Source organism: Mauremys reevesii, linkage group 4, assembly GCF_016161935.1.
Source record: "Mauremys reevesii isolate NIE-2019 linkage group 4, ASM1616193v1, whole genome shotgun sequence".
Taxonomy (NCBI): Eukaryota; Metazoa; Chordata; order Testudines; family Geoemydidae; genus Mauremys; species Mauremys reevesii.
The window spans coordinates 137,526,702-137,542,217 of NC_052626.1; the positions used below are offsets into that span (position 1 = coordinate 137,526,702).

Here is a 15,516-nt window from a genome sequence, read left to right on the forward strand (position 1 = left end):
GGGCCACTGGTTCAGTGCTGACTCCCATGTGACTTTAGTGAGTGCTATGTTGCTCGAGTACCCTTTTTCAGAGATCTACAACAAAAGGCTAACACCTGTTGTTACTCGCTGTATTGTAGTAGCACCTACAGGCCCCCATTTGAGGCCACAATCAGACACTTTTTCTTAAAAAAAAAAAAAGTAAGGCAGTCTAAATAGACAAGAGGCAACAGGTGGGAGTGGAAGCAGAGGGGAAGTGACTTGCCAAAGGTCATGCAGCAGGTCAGTTGCAGAGCAGGCATTAGAACTCAGTACAGCACCAAACCTGCTGACCAGGCTGCCTCTCTAATGGCTATTTTTGGCCAATAAATCTCTAGCACTTTTTTGCAACAGTAGGAGTTAGTCCCAGAACTGTGGCCAAATTTCTATTTGAGTAATTCCATTCCATTGATTTGCAGTTTCAATTAGGTACCATATTTTATTCTTCCTGTTCTAAACTCTTGGGTATAGTTACATAATTGCTACTTTGCATGCCAGAGGTGGTTGCATTTTGTTCATGGACACAGATTACTCAGTGTACATATGTTCTGTATGTATTGGGGCTCTATTGTACCCTTGACCTGTAAGAGTGACCATGTGTGTAGAGCAGCTATAAGGAGTCTTCCCACTTTGTTGTGCTCCTCCACAGGAATCTTGCAACTCCCAATACTTGCACTTTGTGAGCATAAGCACCCTGTATCTCTAGTGCCACTGGCAATGCTAAAACCTCAAAGCATTGGGGAAGAAGGTAGAGCCATCATCCCTCTCCCATCCACGCCAGCTAGAGGAGTTGATTCAATGTAAAGGAAGATCATGCTTCACTCTCTCTCAAAGTATGTAGAAGTGGCTGTCTGCAATTGCAATGGGAGTGTATCAGGCTTCTACTGGCTTGCTGGGGAGAATACACAGCAGGCCAGTTCCATCGCCACCTCCCACCACTCCTACCTCCTCCAACTTTGCAGAGCAGGAATGTTGAGGAGACTCCACAGACATGAGTGGGGGGTGGGGTGAGCAGAGATCGTACCTTCCACTTATGCAGGTATTTTCTCCACACACTGATGCATAGTGATGCTTAAGGTCCTAAAATTGCCAGGGGCACAGGGCAAGGGCCAGGATTTCTGATGTGCATAAAGTAATGTACACAACTGTGGTGCGTGATAAACAATAAATTGTAGCAATTTGCCTCCTGCCCTTGATTCCTACCAAAGCCAATAGGAACTGAGCCCTGGACCTCAAGTTAAAGCAAGATCAGGCCTTTGCTTCATAACCTCTAAGATGTAGGCATTTTAGTAATACCAATCCATAAAAGAAACATCTTTCCAAACTGTAGAACAAATGCTTACTATGGAAATTACAGTAGGTATTATCCAACTCCTATATTTGCCCTGTCTAAAATTGTGCAATGAGGCTGTATTATGTCAGATTCTGGTAAGACGCATCCTAAAGTGATGGAGTCGAAGTATAAAGAATCCCACTTCCCCCCCACCTCACTTTGCATAAAGTGCTCACTGCTAATTTAGTACTAGAAGACACTTGATGGATGGTAGAAGGTAGGTTTTCCCATTATTCTTTCTAATCTGGTTGATATACAATTTAAGGGAGCTGGGGGGGTGGAATTCAAATCAGAATTCATTTATGCGACAATTCCAGCATCCATTTAGAATAACCTGTTAAATATTGTCCTCTGCTAAATTTAGTAAATGCTCAGGTGTCTGCTTTTGCTCTGCACAAAATTTTTAATACAGATTTAATCATATTGTGTGTTGGGGAAAAGAGCTAATTAGACTGACAAATTTAGAAGGCAGATATCCTATTATAAGAAAAGTGAGTGATTAGATGTTCACTGCAAAAGTGACTAGCCTTGTGGTTTAGCTGACAATAGGTTGCATGATATCCTGATTTAAACATTCAGAGCAGAAGGAATTCACAGCATGCAAAAAATTTATTGCTTTTAACCTATTTTTTTTCCACTTTGGTTTATAATGTTCCCATGGAAGTTGAAGTCTGAAATATATTTCCTAGCCTTCTTTCCCCTCTGTTCCACTGTGTGTGCTCAAAGTCTGTTGTAAACTTGTGACAGGCAAACCTCCAAAGGATCAATCAGGCTGAATAAGTATCTGAAAGTTTGGAAGCTTTAGCTGAAGCTTAACTGCATTGTTTTGGTCTGAAATCGGTCTGGAAATGTAATTTAGCATTCTCAGCAACTCTTATCAGCCAGGTCATCTCAATCTCTGTGCCTCCATTTTATCCATCTGTAAAACAGAGAATGCTACCTACATCAGCTGGGCATAGTGACGCTCAAGCATGGTTTGCACATTCTGTGGCATCAGCTATACAAATGCCGCCAGTTATAAATCAATAGACATATTGAAAATTCTGCAAAGGATTCAGGAAGGTTTGGGCAAAGAAGCACCCTTGCATTCCCCAGGAATGCATAATGGGGTTCCATCTGTTGGCACCACATGTGAGATCCCTGTATGGCCTATACTGAAGGCTTAAGACATTCTCTCTCTCGTATAGAGCTTGACACGTCTATATGTCATGAATCAGGGAGATGTCCCATCAGTGCAGTCTTACCAAACGCTACCAGAACCCCCTATAGCAGGGAAAAAACAGACAAGTGGTGACTAAGTGCATAAAGTAAGTGCCTGGGGACCTACAGCAGAGATTCAGCCTTCCACGAGTCTCCCTGTGGACTTTATATTCCTAACTCAGTTATTTTTGCATAACAATGTTCCTCTGAGATGTATAACCCATTCATTGTCTGTAATGGGGACACTTGCCTAGTGCCATCTGAGGGTTGGCTCTCACGTCACACCTGCAGCAAGGGCCTCAGGTGCCGCTCCGTTATGGAGATCGCCACAGTCGTTTCTGCTGTGTAACCCGGTTCTTTGTGTTTTGTTCCCCACACCCACCTCTTTCAGGTGCATGTGTGGAGCCTTATAAACAGTGCCTAATGGAATCCAGCTTGCACGCTGAGAGATGCTTAATGCATGACCTCATGAAAGTAACGGACTGTCCACTGCCAGTTGATGGAAGCTCAACATGGACGCTTATTTCACGGAACAATGTTTATTTTAAACACATTAATTGAAAAGAAGATCCTGAGAGGAGCCTCAAACTCCAGAGATTGAAAATGCTCTGGCAAAGCTAAAAGACTGATTGCAAAGGGTTTTTAGAATGTAAAGGGCCAAGAAAAATCATTACTGCTTGCCAACAATATCACTGACATGGGGTGGGAGGGTTCAGTGAATAATTTGCTACACTTGAGCTTGACATTTTTCTGTGCCCCCATTATCCCCTTCTACCTTTTGAAGGATGTAGATTGTCAGCAATTCAAGTCAGACTGTGTCTTACTACGTGTTTGTGCAGCACTTAACACAATGGGACCCTGATTTCAGTATGTGCTACTGAAATATAAAGGAATAGGTAAAAGCTGTGTGTACACAATCTCTCATTAAAGAGACAGCAAAAAAGGTTATTGGAAACCTTTTAATTTTTATAACCCTCATCTATCAATTATAAAATTGCACCAACTCATTTATGCCCATCCATCTACCCAAACAAAATACAATCACTTGGCTTTCTGGGTGACTTTCAGTTATCCACAGGTCCCATTTCATAATCCCAATAAACATGCGAGAGGAAAATAAACACTCAGAACTCAAATCGTTAAATTGGGATTTGACATTTACCACTCTGGTCTTGCATAACTTGTGCAGAAAACTCAAACTCCTCTTACCTTCATAAATTTCATGTTTATGGTATTTGTAAAACTGTCAATTTACCATATACCAATGGGTCCCCTTATTACTCATCACCCTTATGTATCCAACAAGGAGGCAGAGTTAGAAGGGTGGGACAATTATCCTTAAAGAAAAAACCCTTCTCTCAACATGATTCAGAGAATAATAGATCTAAATATTAACGACCTTTCTCAGCTTTAAATCATGGTAGAGTAACTTGGGGATAACATTTTCAACACATTACATTGGGGATCGAGGTCCCTTGAAAGAGAATCTTACCACTGACCCCAATGGGTTTTGGAGCCAAATGCCCAGCACTTAATATCTGGCTATTACAAGATATTGATGGGACAAACCAGTTTAACACATTAACAGATTTTTAGTTGGGATAAATTCCTGTCTCAAACACTCAGAACTTGGAAGAAGTTTGTTTCAATTCCTGGGATTAATTGGTTTGTTTAAGATTTTTTTTAATCTATTGTTGATGCACAAACAAATCAACAAAATATGACTGAAGGTTCTGGGCTTCCCATTTTAGCCAAGCCATGGAAATTCTAAAATACAAAAAAAAAAACTTCTTTATAGCTTAGACTGCGGATTACCAGGTCTCTCTCCAGAAGACCACTCCTTGTGCAATTTCCACCTTGATCTCTGCTCCAGATAAACATCAGCTTCATACATGAAGCTTATCTAAACAAACTCCCAAGCTTTTGATGTTCTCTTGGTACTAGTTGAAATTAAAATATATGTAATATCTACACTGCAAAAATTGGGACTCTAAAACTCCAAAACTCTAAAATTGTTCTTGTGCAGCTCCACCTGTGGTAGCAATAGTAGAAGCTGTTTGGATAAATGGCATTTTTACCATCATGTTAGCTCAGATCTGGTTGTAAGTCCTTTTTTTTTTTAAACGATGTAACATCAATCTCAGTATTCTGAGTCAATGGCAATAGCACATAATTGCCTGGCCGGATCACAGAATCAGCCAAGACACCTCATGAAGACCATCCCCTCCTACTTCTTGGCAGGACAGATTTCATTCTCAAGCTGTTCTTGGTAGATGGGTATTTAGTTCTGCGCTGCATTTAATCAGTGAAGGTGATTTCACACTTACCCTTAGCAAGTTGTTCTATTTCCTAAGGTCATTTCATACTGCTCAATATAAGAAATAAAATGTGTCCAGATATCTGCTTATTTTATAAGCTCAGTAGAGAAGTGACCTGTATAATGTCATTGCTAAACTCAAAAAATTACGCTTTTTTTAGTTCCCTTGCACCTGTTCTTCCATTATCCAATACTAAATTACAGTGGATACAAAATTGGATGTTTATAGAATGAACATTTCAACTCCATTTACAAAAGTAAAGGGAAAAGATCAGTATGTTTGGGCTGAAGATACCACAGTTAAGAAACATACACAATGCCAATAAGAGAAGCAACTGTAAGTATTGTATTGTATTAGTGGCTGCTCTCAGTCATCAAGTGCAATGTTACATAAAATACAGCCATGCTCTCTAGGGCTGACTGGATGCTTAGCTCTGTGTATGTTAACTATTATCAAAAGCATAAATCAAGAGCTTGTTTTACACCAAAGCATGCACATTATTTTTCCCCTCTAAAGCAAATTTTCTATTTCATCTTTCCGAAGAGGCTCATTTAATAACCTGTGAAATGAAATGCCAACAAGAATTAGAACAAATGGCCTTGCAATCCCCAACAGACAACTAGCTTCTGCTGGGAAACTTTCCTAGCAAACCTGCTGGATGAGAGATGAAGAATGTGGCATCAGGAACTGTCCGTTCCTTAGACGTCTCTGCAGAGGCAGGGTCAGATTGTATCTACTGCAGTCCCTGCTTTTAGTAGTATAGTACCATTTTATGAATGTATTGTAGGCTGAGATTTTCAAAACCCCCAAAGAGATTCAAATGCCCAGGGAGGGTTTTCTTAATCTCAGCCTTAAAATGTAAGGATGAAATTTCAGCATAGTTCATGAGGTGTATACAAAAGCTATGTAACATTTATGTCCATCTTACGATATCAAAATATGGTGTGCAGGGCATCTCTGCACTCTTCAGTACATAGAGAAGCAGGGACTCACAGGAGTTTCTCCTGTCCCAGTATTCAGGGTGACCAGGGAGTAGGGAGCAGATTCCAACATGGTGACTCCTGACATGGGGGAAGATGTCTGATAGCAAAAAGCTTTAATCAAAGGCAGAACTGGATCCAGTGGCTGGAAACTGAAGTGGGACAAAATCAAACTAGAAATAAGGTGCAGCTTTTTAAACAATGATGGCCATTAAGCATTGGAGCAGCTAACCTAGGGAAGTCGTGGATTCACTGTCACTTGAAGTCTTTAAATCAAGACTGATTGTCTGTAAAAGATGCTCTCTAGCTCAGGCAGATGCTATGGCCTTGGAGCAGGAGTTACTTGGAGTATTGTGTCCAGTTCCAGGTGCCACATTTCAGGAAGGATGTGGACAAATTGGAGAAAGTCCAGAGGAGCAACAAAAATGATTAAAGGTCTAGAAAACATGACCTATGAGGGAAGATTGGAAAAAATGGGGGTTTAGTCTGGAAAAGAGAAGACTGAGAGGGGACATTACTTTTCAAGTATGTACAAGGTTGCTACAAGGAGGAGGAAGGAAAATTGTTCTTAGGACAAGGATAGGACAAGAAGCAATGGGCTTAAATTGCAGCAAGGGAGGTTTAGGTTGGACAGCAGGAAAAACTTCCTAACTGTCAGGGTGGTTAAGCACTAGAATAAATTGCCTAGGGAGCTTGTGGAATCACTATCACTGAAGATTTTTAAGAGCAGGTTGGACAAACACCTGTCGGGGATGGTCTAGGAGATAATACTTAGTCCTCCCATGAGTACAGGGGAATGGACTAGATGACCGCTAGACGTCCCTTCCAGTTCTGATTCTGTGGTGAAATTCTCTAGTCTGTCTTATGTAGAAGTCACACTAGATCATAATAGATCTTATGGCCAGATGAGACCATGTATCTATGAACTGTTTCCTAAGGTCAGTGGGACAGGAAATTTGAAATAAGGCTTGGCACTATTCCTGTGCAAGTAAAGAGCACCACAACTTCTGAATAGTTAGTGGGTAAGAGTGAGACTTGCTGGATAGCCAGGTGGCTAGGGCAGTCCCCAGCTTCAATGACTAGTTATATACCACTAAACAGCTTCAACGGGAGAGATTGAGACCACCCTGCCTCAGGCTACCCTATAGCTGAGTGGGTGGGGCATCCTACTGCAATGGGGGATCCCCAAATTCCCATCCCTGCTGCACATTGGGAAGAGCAGGGAATTGAAGTCAGGTCTTCCAGATGACTGCACTAGCTACTGGGTTAAGATTACAAGGGAACTGCTGCCTTCTGCTCGATGTTTAGAGAATGGTCTAAGTCCCAGGAAAAAAATTTTTGGCCCAGACTATTCAGTGTGTTTCAAGTCAATCAACTTCATTTTATAGTGAATAAACTCTGTGCCTGGAAGAAAATATCAAGCACTACTACTACCACCATTGTAACTGTCCAGGCAATAGAAGAATGAGTGGTGACCTTAGGGTCTGAGCTGTTTTGTGAAGTTCACTGGTGCTATACCAGCTACTCCCTATTTCAGGCCTGTGCCATAGTGTAATGTGACTTCCTTTGCCTTCCCATCTCTCCATGTGCTCTGCCAGCTGGCTCAGACCTATGCAACTGTAGTACTGTTAGGGTGCTGCCTTTTCCAGCATGTGTGAGAGATGGAGAGAACTTAATCACAACACACTGCTCTAGGGAGGGGGTTATAAAGGCTGATGGGAACAAGAAGACCGATTCCCTGGGTAGATTTTGCCACTCAGGCTGTGGGTCTGGGTAAAAACCTGGGATATGGGGAGGAGAATGTTGTGAGGTTAGCTGTTTTCTGTGACTTAAATAGGAAGTCCTCTCTGAGACAGATGTGACTGGCTAGCCCTGTGTGTTGTGTGGAGTTTCTTCCTTAGCTCGATTACAGTCTCACTGCTCTCCCCAGCAAAGATGAGAAACAAGTACCTTAACAGGACTGGGGCATAAATTGTGAACTTAAGCGATAAGCAATGCTGCAAGGCACTCTCTTTGCCTGCCACTGACTTCACTCTGCATCTCACAGGAGTGCTAAGCTAAGCACCTTGCAGGATCAAACCCTTAAACCCAGTGCTTAGATGTAGATAAACCTACACTCAACTGAAGGCATAAACAAAGTTACTGCCTTTGGGGTTATTTTTATGAACACAAAAAGCAGTACCTTACAGGGGCGGCTCTAGCCTTTTTGTCGCTCCAAGCACGGCAGTCAGGCGGCGCACCTGCGGGAGGTCCCTGGTCCCGCAGATTCGGTGGCTTGTCTGCTGGAGGTCCGCCAGTCCCACGGATTCAGCGGTGGGTATGCAGAAGCCGCGGGACCTGCGATACTCCTGCAGGCAAGCTGCCGAAGGCTGCCTGAGTGCTGCCCTCGCAGGGACCAGCAGGGCACCCCTCGCAGCTTGCCACCCCAGGCACGCGCTTGGAGAGCTGTTGCTTGGAGCCGCCGCTGGTACCTTATGGGAATGTCATAAATGACTAAATCTGTCTTAAACGCAAGTGAGGTGTAGAAATAAATCTTTCAGACAAAACCATTTATTTTGCATTATTATGGAAATAAAATTTAAATCTTACTTTTCAGGGCTGTTGAAAAACCATGGCTGAGAAAGCGGCTTCCCCAGCAAGAGCAGGGAAAAGACAGATTGAGAAGTGACTAAGATGCCAAAGTAAATCTCATTTACCCACCCCATGTGTCAATAGTGAGTTGGGACAACATTAGTCTCTGAAATAATCTCACATCATTGGTCTGTTGAGGGCCTGTCTCTCATGCAAATACCACAACTTGTGGAGTGTGGCGGGAGTGCTTTTCAGATGTTTTGTTTTGGAAGTAATTCCAGTGAGAAACGGACCACTGGATAATTAGAAACCATCTATTTGTGGTTTATTCCCTTTGTTCCCACTGAGAACGGCAGCCGGGAACTCTCAGGTGCTCTCCCTGATTGCTACCTATTTGCAGTCGATGCACAGGCTGTAGACCTATTATCACTCGCTACGTAGAAACCAATTAATGAAAGGTTAGGATGCAATTAAAAATCTTAGTGCCCTTAATTTCTGAGAGAGGGTTATACTGCAACAAAGTCCCTGAACATGCTTTATAAAGTTGTTTTCAGAGGCTTAGGCATCTATTGTTTCCCTGCTCCATGTAGAATTTTGGGGCTCTCCGAAAAGGCAAAAGCCATGTTCCAGTCTCAATAGTCCATTTATACATGCCTTTTGGGTGTGTGAGTTTGCTCTGCTGAGGGCTTTGGGTCTGCATGTGAGGAATACAAAACCCAACTGATGTGAAGAACAAAGATAGTATCAAGATTAGCTGCATTTCCATCTGGCATGTTACAATGATTAGTGAGAAATCTATGGAAGGAAATAGCATGGGACTGATTGCCACTAAACAAAAGGCCGAAAAGTTTAATCCTACCTGTTCTCTATCAGACTGCTCACTTTCTACAGAGGTCATGATTTTTAAAGAAACAGTTCATTGCATGAACACATCAAAGTGGCCTTCAAATACTCTATAATCATTTGGAACATCCTGTTGAATCAAACTGATAGGGAGAGTGAATCTGGGTTATTAGAAGAAGGGTAGGCTAGTTCCTGAAACAGAGAGGAGCTAGAGATTTGGGGCTGTTTCACAGCCGATGTGATTGTTTTTTGGGGTTTTTTTTGGGGGTGGGGGGAGGAAGAGTCCCTCATCCTCCCTGTTACACTCAATTTCCGATCTGTAAAACAAGGATAATAATGCTTAGCTGGGGAAGCAATGAGTTTTTAATGTTTGTAAAATGTTTTGACAGCCTCAGTGAGGCTGCAAAAAAAATTAAATACTGTTTTGGGGTTTTTTTTTGGTTTTTTTAATCCAGTGATCACAAGGAAATTTTCTCCTTTGCAGTAAGTAACCCACAGAGACAAGGTCAACATGGGAAAGAACCATGTGAAGCAAAGTTCCAAGTGCTAGAACATGCTGTGCAGATCTACACAAATGGCACATGTCTAACATCTGTAATTAAACTGATTGACCTTTCAGTGCATGGCTGGTGGGGTGGGGAGCAGGAGCAGGGAAAAGACAGATTGAGAAGTGACTAAAATGCCAAAGTAAATCTCATTTACCCACCCCATGTGTCAATAGTGAGTTGGGACAACATTAGTCTCTGAAATCATCTCACATCATTGGTCTCAGATGCCAGCTGTTCACTCTGTGGAGCCTTCACAGAATTATTGACTCTGGTGCTAAAACTGCTTTAATGCTTTAGTTGTAAGACCTCTCTGCACTCGGTTCCCCTAGCCTAGCTCTAGCTGCAGCACAGAAATCACTCTCCCTTTAAAAAAAAAAAATTGACCAATCAGAGACACACAATGCCAGTTGTGGTGGGGAAAAGACAGCAGCACATGCCCTGAATGGAAGCAAAGGCTGACCTTTGGGAGGCTGGCACCAAGTGGAAAGGACACTAGACAGCCAGCAGAAAATGCGGACTCAGGGACATATGGCTTGAGAACAGAGCTAGTCACATCATCTTAGGCCTCCTGCTGCTGGAAATTTCCAAGTGATAGCAGGGTACACGTTACTCAGGCTGTTTTTATGGCTGTTCTCCAACCACATCTAAGTCCAATTTCTACCAGTTAGATAAAAGACAGGGAGATTTTTTTTAGCACTACACTCCAAAATGTGCTGGGAGCATTATGAAGCAAGCCCTTGCCCTGAAGAGTTTTCAGTCTGGAATTTAGACATGTGGGGATGGCAAACAAATGAAAGCGGGAAGGTGTAAAGGAGGATGAGAGTGAAAAAAGAACACAGTGTGACTTGTCTTAGACCTGTGCGCACTGCAGGAAGAGCGTTACACACAGCTGGATGATTCTCCCATTATTTGTTTAAAACCCACTACTTGTAGGTGACCAAGCAGGAGTGAGTCTCTAGAGGGTCTTGAATGAGGGACCAGGAGTGACTTGGGGATAATCTTCCATACATAGAAGGCATCTTGGAGGAAGGAGGGTACAGAGGCACGAGTGGAGACAAACCCTTTAAAAGGCAAACACAGAATAAAAGGTGGATTTAGGCCAGATGAGATTTGCAAAAATGCACTGCTGTAATCCAAAATGTAATTATCTAACCAGAATTCACTGTGCTCCTTCAGGAGATGGAGAACGGCAGTCATGGGAGGAGGTTTTGGGGCTGATCTTTCCACCCCTCTTTGCATGTGCTTCTGTTATATATGCTTGGTTCCCTGACAATGCTTTGCTTGAGAATATTACAGTTAAGTGGCTGTAGATCCAGCTGAACCATGGGCTGGGCGCCATGATCCTGTCTTTTGTGCTTGGAAGGGAGTAGCGGGGTTACCAAGAAAATTAAGAATGATCAAATTGCTTCTCAAGGCTTAAAATTTAGGAAGCTACTCACTAATTTAACCCCCAAGAGCATTTGAGATTAAAATCTTGCTGCTATGGCCAAATGCTGGGGCACCCAATAAGTCCTAGTAAAGTCCCAAAGCACCTTGAAAGATGCCGGTATCGTGTGTGTTTAGAAAGAGGGGAAACCAACAGTGTTCTCCTCTGGCAGATGGACTCTTAACTCTGCTGCATGCCTTGGAGACCTGTTGGAACATTGAGACTGGCCAGATGGACTATGGGAATGATCAGTTCTGACATCTGGACTAGAACTGTACACTTCAGAGCAAGGTGCAGGTCACAGAGGGCAAGCACCTCCTTAAGGCTCCACTCCATCATCCAAGCACTTATCTAGCTCACACCATTGCCAGGGAGCTCATTGGCAGCGCTGTCAGGGGAGAGCAGCAGAGCTGTAGTATGGAGTCTCCCTATGTTGACAGAAGGGGTTTTTCCACTGATGTAGGTAATCCCCCTCTGCCAGAGGTGGGAACGAAGTGGATGGAAGAACTCTTCCATCCAACTAGCTGCATCTATGCTGGGAGTTAAGCTGACCTCACGGTGGTGCTCAGGATGTGAAATTTTTCCACATCTTGGAGTGATGTAGCTGGGTATATTTAAGTGTAGACCAGGCCTCCAACTCAGGATGGGTCTTGCAGGGTTGTGGCTCAGGACTTGTAAGCACATTTCCTAGGACACAATGAGCTGGACACTGTTGCCCTGCATCCCTTGCCATCATTTAGATAGTGCAAAGTGAGTCCAAAATGGCTGTTCAACACCCTTAAATCAAAGGTTAGCATTTTACACCCACTCTGCACTGGGGTAAACTAGGTGCACTAAGGCCTAATGGTGGTATGTACAATGCTTTGATGCCAATCCTATAAATGTATACATGTAGCAGTGGGTCTGTGTGCACTGGCATGGGGAATAGCACAGATGTGTAGCAGGGCAGGGGAAGAATTCACACCATGAGTCTGCTGCAAAAATAGCCTCTGTACAAATACTGTTAAGGTGGAAATTTTAAATTGATACATAAACTAGATGAACTGATTTGCACAAGGTCACACAGTGAAGTGGAAGCAGAACCCAACAGTTTTGATTGTGCCAATACTTGTGGGGAAATGTGGTGCCAGTGAGGATCCATTCCACCAGCCAGGAGAGAGGCACTGGCCTTATAATTGCTAATGTAACTCTGTGTATGTTTCAAAGACAACCATGAGCAGTGCTTAGTTTTAAATAGATCTTTTTTGACAAAGCCCATTATTCACAGTGGGCATAAAGCCGATATCCCTGAAGTTCCTAGAATATTTCAGCAACTATGCTGACAGGCATAGCATAGTCAGTTAAGCCATCCATTCCCACAGGGTGTGCTTGTTAAGAGGCAAAAATACAAGTTTTTATTGACATCTGCAGGTAATCTGTTCATCAGCCTAATCTTTGGACTTCATTTCCTGCCATTCTGCAGGCTCAGAGGCACCAGGAATCCACATGCTCCAGGAATATGATGAGAGCAGAATGCAGATTTTTTTTCCATCCTCACACTCGCACACTAAATGGGCAGATGTCCTGATCACGCGCACATCACAAACTACCTAAAGGTCAGTCTTCTACCTACCTTTCCTTATGCCAATAGATCACAACTGAGCTTTATAAGCAATTGCCAGACATGCCTACAAACTGGTAGGAGCCTGCTTGTTTTCCCTTTTCCTGCATTAACTTCACCAGTTTCATTGCATTTGATATTTCCTGCAAAATAACTGAAGAGCAAAGCTTTGTAAGGGCCAAATTCTGCCTTCGACTGTGGACACTCATCTCCCATTGTAGCCTATAGGAATCAAACGTACATCTGAGGCACATTCTGGATCACAGTTGCATTATACTAAAGGTCATAAGAAAATACCAGTACCTAGAGGGGAAGGGTGGGCTAGTGGTTAGGGTGCCAGCCTGTAGGTTGACACACCAGGATTCTATTCCTGGCTCTGCTACATCTCTCCTGTGTGACTACCAAATACCCACTCAAATTGGTGTTAGACACCTTAGATGCTTCTGACAATCCCAATAAGCAGCTAAATACCTTAAAATCTGGTCCCTAGTCTGAATTTGTCTAGCTTCAACTTCCAGCCGATGGATTGTGCCAGACTTTTCTCTGCTGTGCTGAAGGGCCCATCACCAAATATTTGTTCCCCAAGTACTTAAATACTATAATCCAGTCGCCCCTTAACCGTCTGTTTATTCACTAAATAGCCTGAGCTCCTTGAGTCTCCCTATAAGGAGGCTTGGCAGAACTTGGATTTTTTTATTTAGATAGATAAATTATGGGTTTTAAGCACTCCCCACCAATCGTTATCAATTCAGGTCTTCAGAGTTGTGGGAAACTATGGGGGTGGGATTCCGATAACAGGCAGCGTCAGACAATTATTTAATGACTGTAGATGTTGATTTTAAAAAGTTAAAACCGTAACCATTAAAACATAAATTGTTAATGCCACATGTCAAAACGTACCAAGTAAATATCTTTAAATCAAGCTAATCAGTTCAAGTGGCATTTTTCATACTCTTCCTATCTATAAATTTGTCATCAATAATGATCAAACATTCCTTTGTCAGTTTGTGTGCAGTGAAATAGACATCTACTGATTAAAAATTGAATCCTTCCTATTCTAGTCATTCTCGTGGATCCTCTCTGAACTCTCATTTACAACATCCTTCTTTAAACTGTGGACCCCAGAACTGGACAGTTTTCCTGCACCAGCTGCACCATGCCAAATAACCTCTCTAAGCAGAGGAATCTCTAGGAGAGCTATGCACCCATGGATTGCATTAGTCCTTTTGGCCACAGCATCACACTAGGAGCTCATGTGCAGCTGATTAACCCCCATGACCCCCAAATCTTTTCTGGAGTTGCTACTTCCCAGGATTAAAACCTTTTGTTGGGACGATGTGAGATCTGGCTTCAAACCAACCCTCATTTTTGATGTGGGAAATTAAAGCCCAAACCACCACAGTTTTTGCCCATTTCTTTCACAATTTCCCCCCAAACTGAGATGCCAAAGGGAGGGTGAAGGAGCAAGGGGAATCATGCATCACAATATGACAACAGATCTTGCACAGGGGACATCCCAGATTCTTGCCTTTCATGTCCTTCTCACCATTATTCTCTCCAAGACTCTCTGCATTAGCCCCAAGGTGCCTGAACTACTAACAGACAAATTCTTCTATTTAGATCAAGAAAGCTAAATAAAATCAGCAGGTGTTTCAGCCATGAAGTGGAGCTTTGCTGGAATATATCCAAACTCCACCCTTTTCACTCTGGTTTTACTTCAGAAACAGCTAAAGCTGCAGCTATCTGACATGTCCATGTAAGAGGTAGCACGTCTCTGCTCCCCCCACCCCATCTCTTTGAAATTTTAGATTGGATTATGGTCAGGCAGGTTGCTCTCTTGGTCTAAGCTGCTTTTGGTGCTCAATATAATATTGTCTTATCTCTGTGCTGTGGGTTATTTCAAAAGAGCATTTGTTCTCTGTCATAAACAGTTAAGGGTTAATGTCTCTTTTACCTGTAAAGGGTTAAGAAGCTCAGGAAACCTGGCTGACACCTGACCAGAGGACCAATAAGGGGACAAGATACTTTCAAATCTTGGTGGAGGGAAGTCTTTTGTTTGTGCTCTTTGTTTGGGGGTTGTTCGCTCTTGGGACTAAGAGGGACCAGACATCAATCCAGGCTCTCCAAATCTTTCTGAATCAGTCTCTCTCATGTTTCAAACTTGTAAGTAATAGCCAGGCAAGGCGTTAGTCTTATTTCTGTTTTCTCAACTTGTAAATGTTCCTTTTTGCTGAGAGGATTTTACCTCTGTTTGCTGTAACTTTGAACCTTAGGCTAGAGGGGGTTCCTCTGGGCTATATGAATCTGATTACCCTGTAAAGTATTTTCCATCCTGATTTTACAGAGATAATTTTTACCTTTCTTTCTTTAATTAAAAGCTTTCTTTTTAAGAACCCGATTGATTTTTTTCCTTGTGTTAAGATCCAAGGGGATTGTATCTGGACTCACCAGGAATTGGTGGGGGAAGGGAGGGGGGGGATGGTTAAATTCTCCTTGTGTTAAGATCCAAGGGGTTGGATTGGTGTTCACCAGGAACTTGGTGGAAAAGCCTCTCAAGGCTGCCCAGGGAGGGGAAGGTTTTGGGGGGACAAAGTGATCCAGACACTGAAATTTCTGGATGGTGGCAGTGTTACCAGATCTAAGCTAGTAATTAAGCTTAAGTGTCCATGCAGGTCCCCA

At 42.8% G+C, this 15,516-nt stretch overlaps 1 protein-coding gene across 1 annotated transcript in view; it reads right to left on the minus strand.

Moving 5' to 3' along the window:
• Window positions 1-15,516, minus strand: part of KCND3 (potassium voltage-gated channel subfamily D member 3) — a 256,763-nt gene that overhangs the window by 178,388 nt on the left and 62,859 nt on the right. The gene's annotated exons all lie outside the window — the stretch shown is intronic.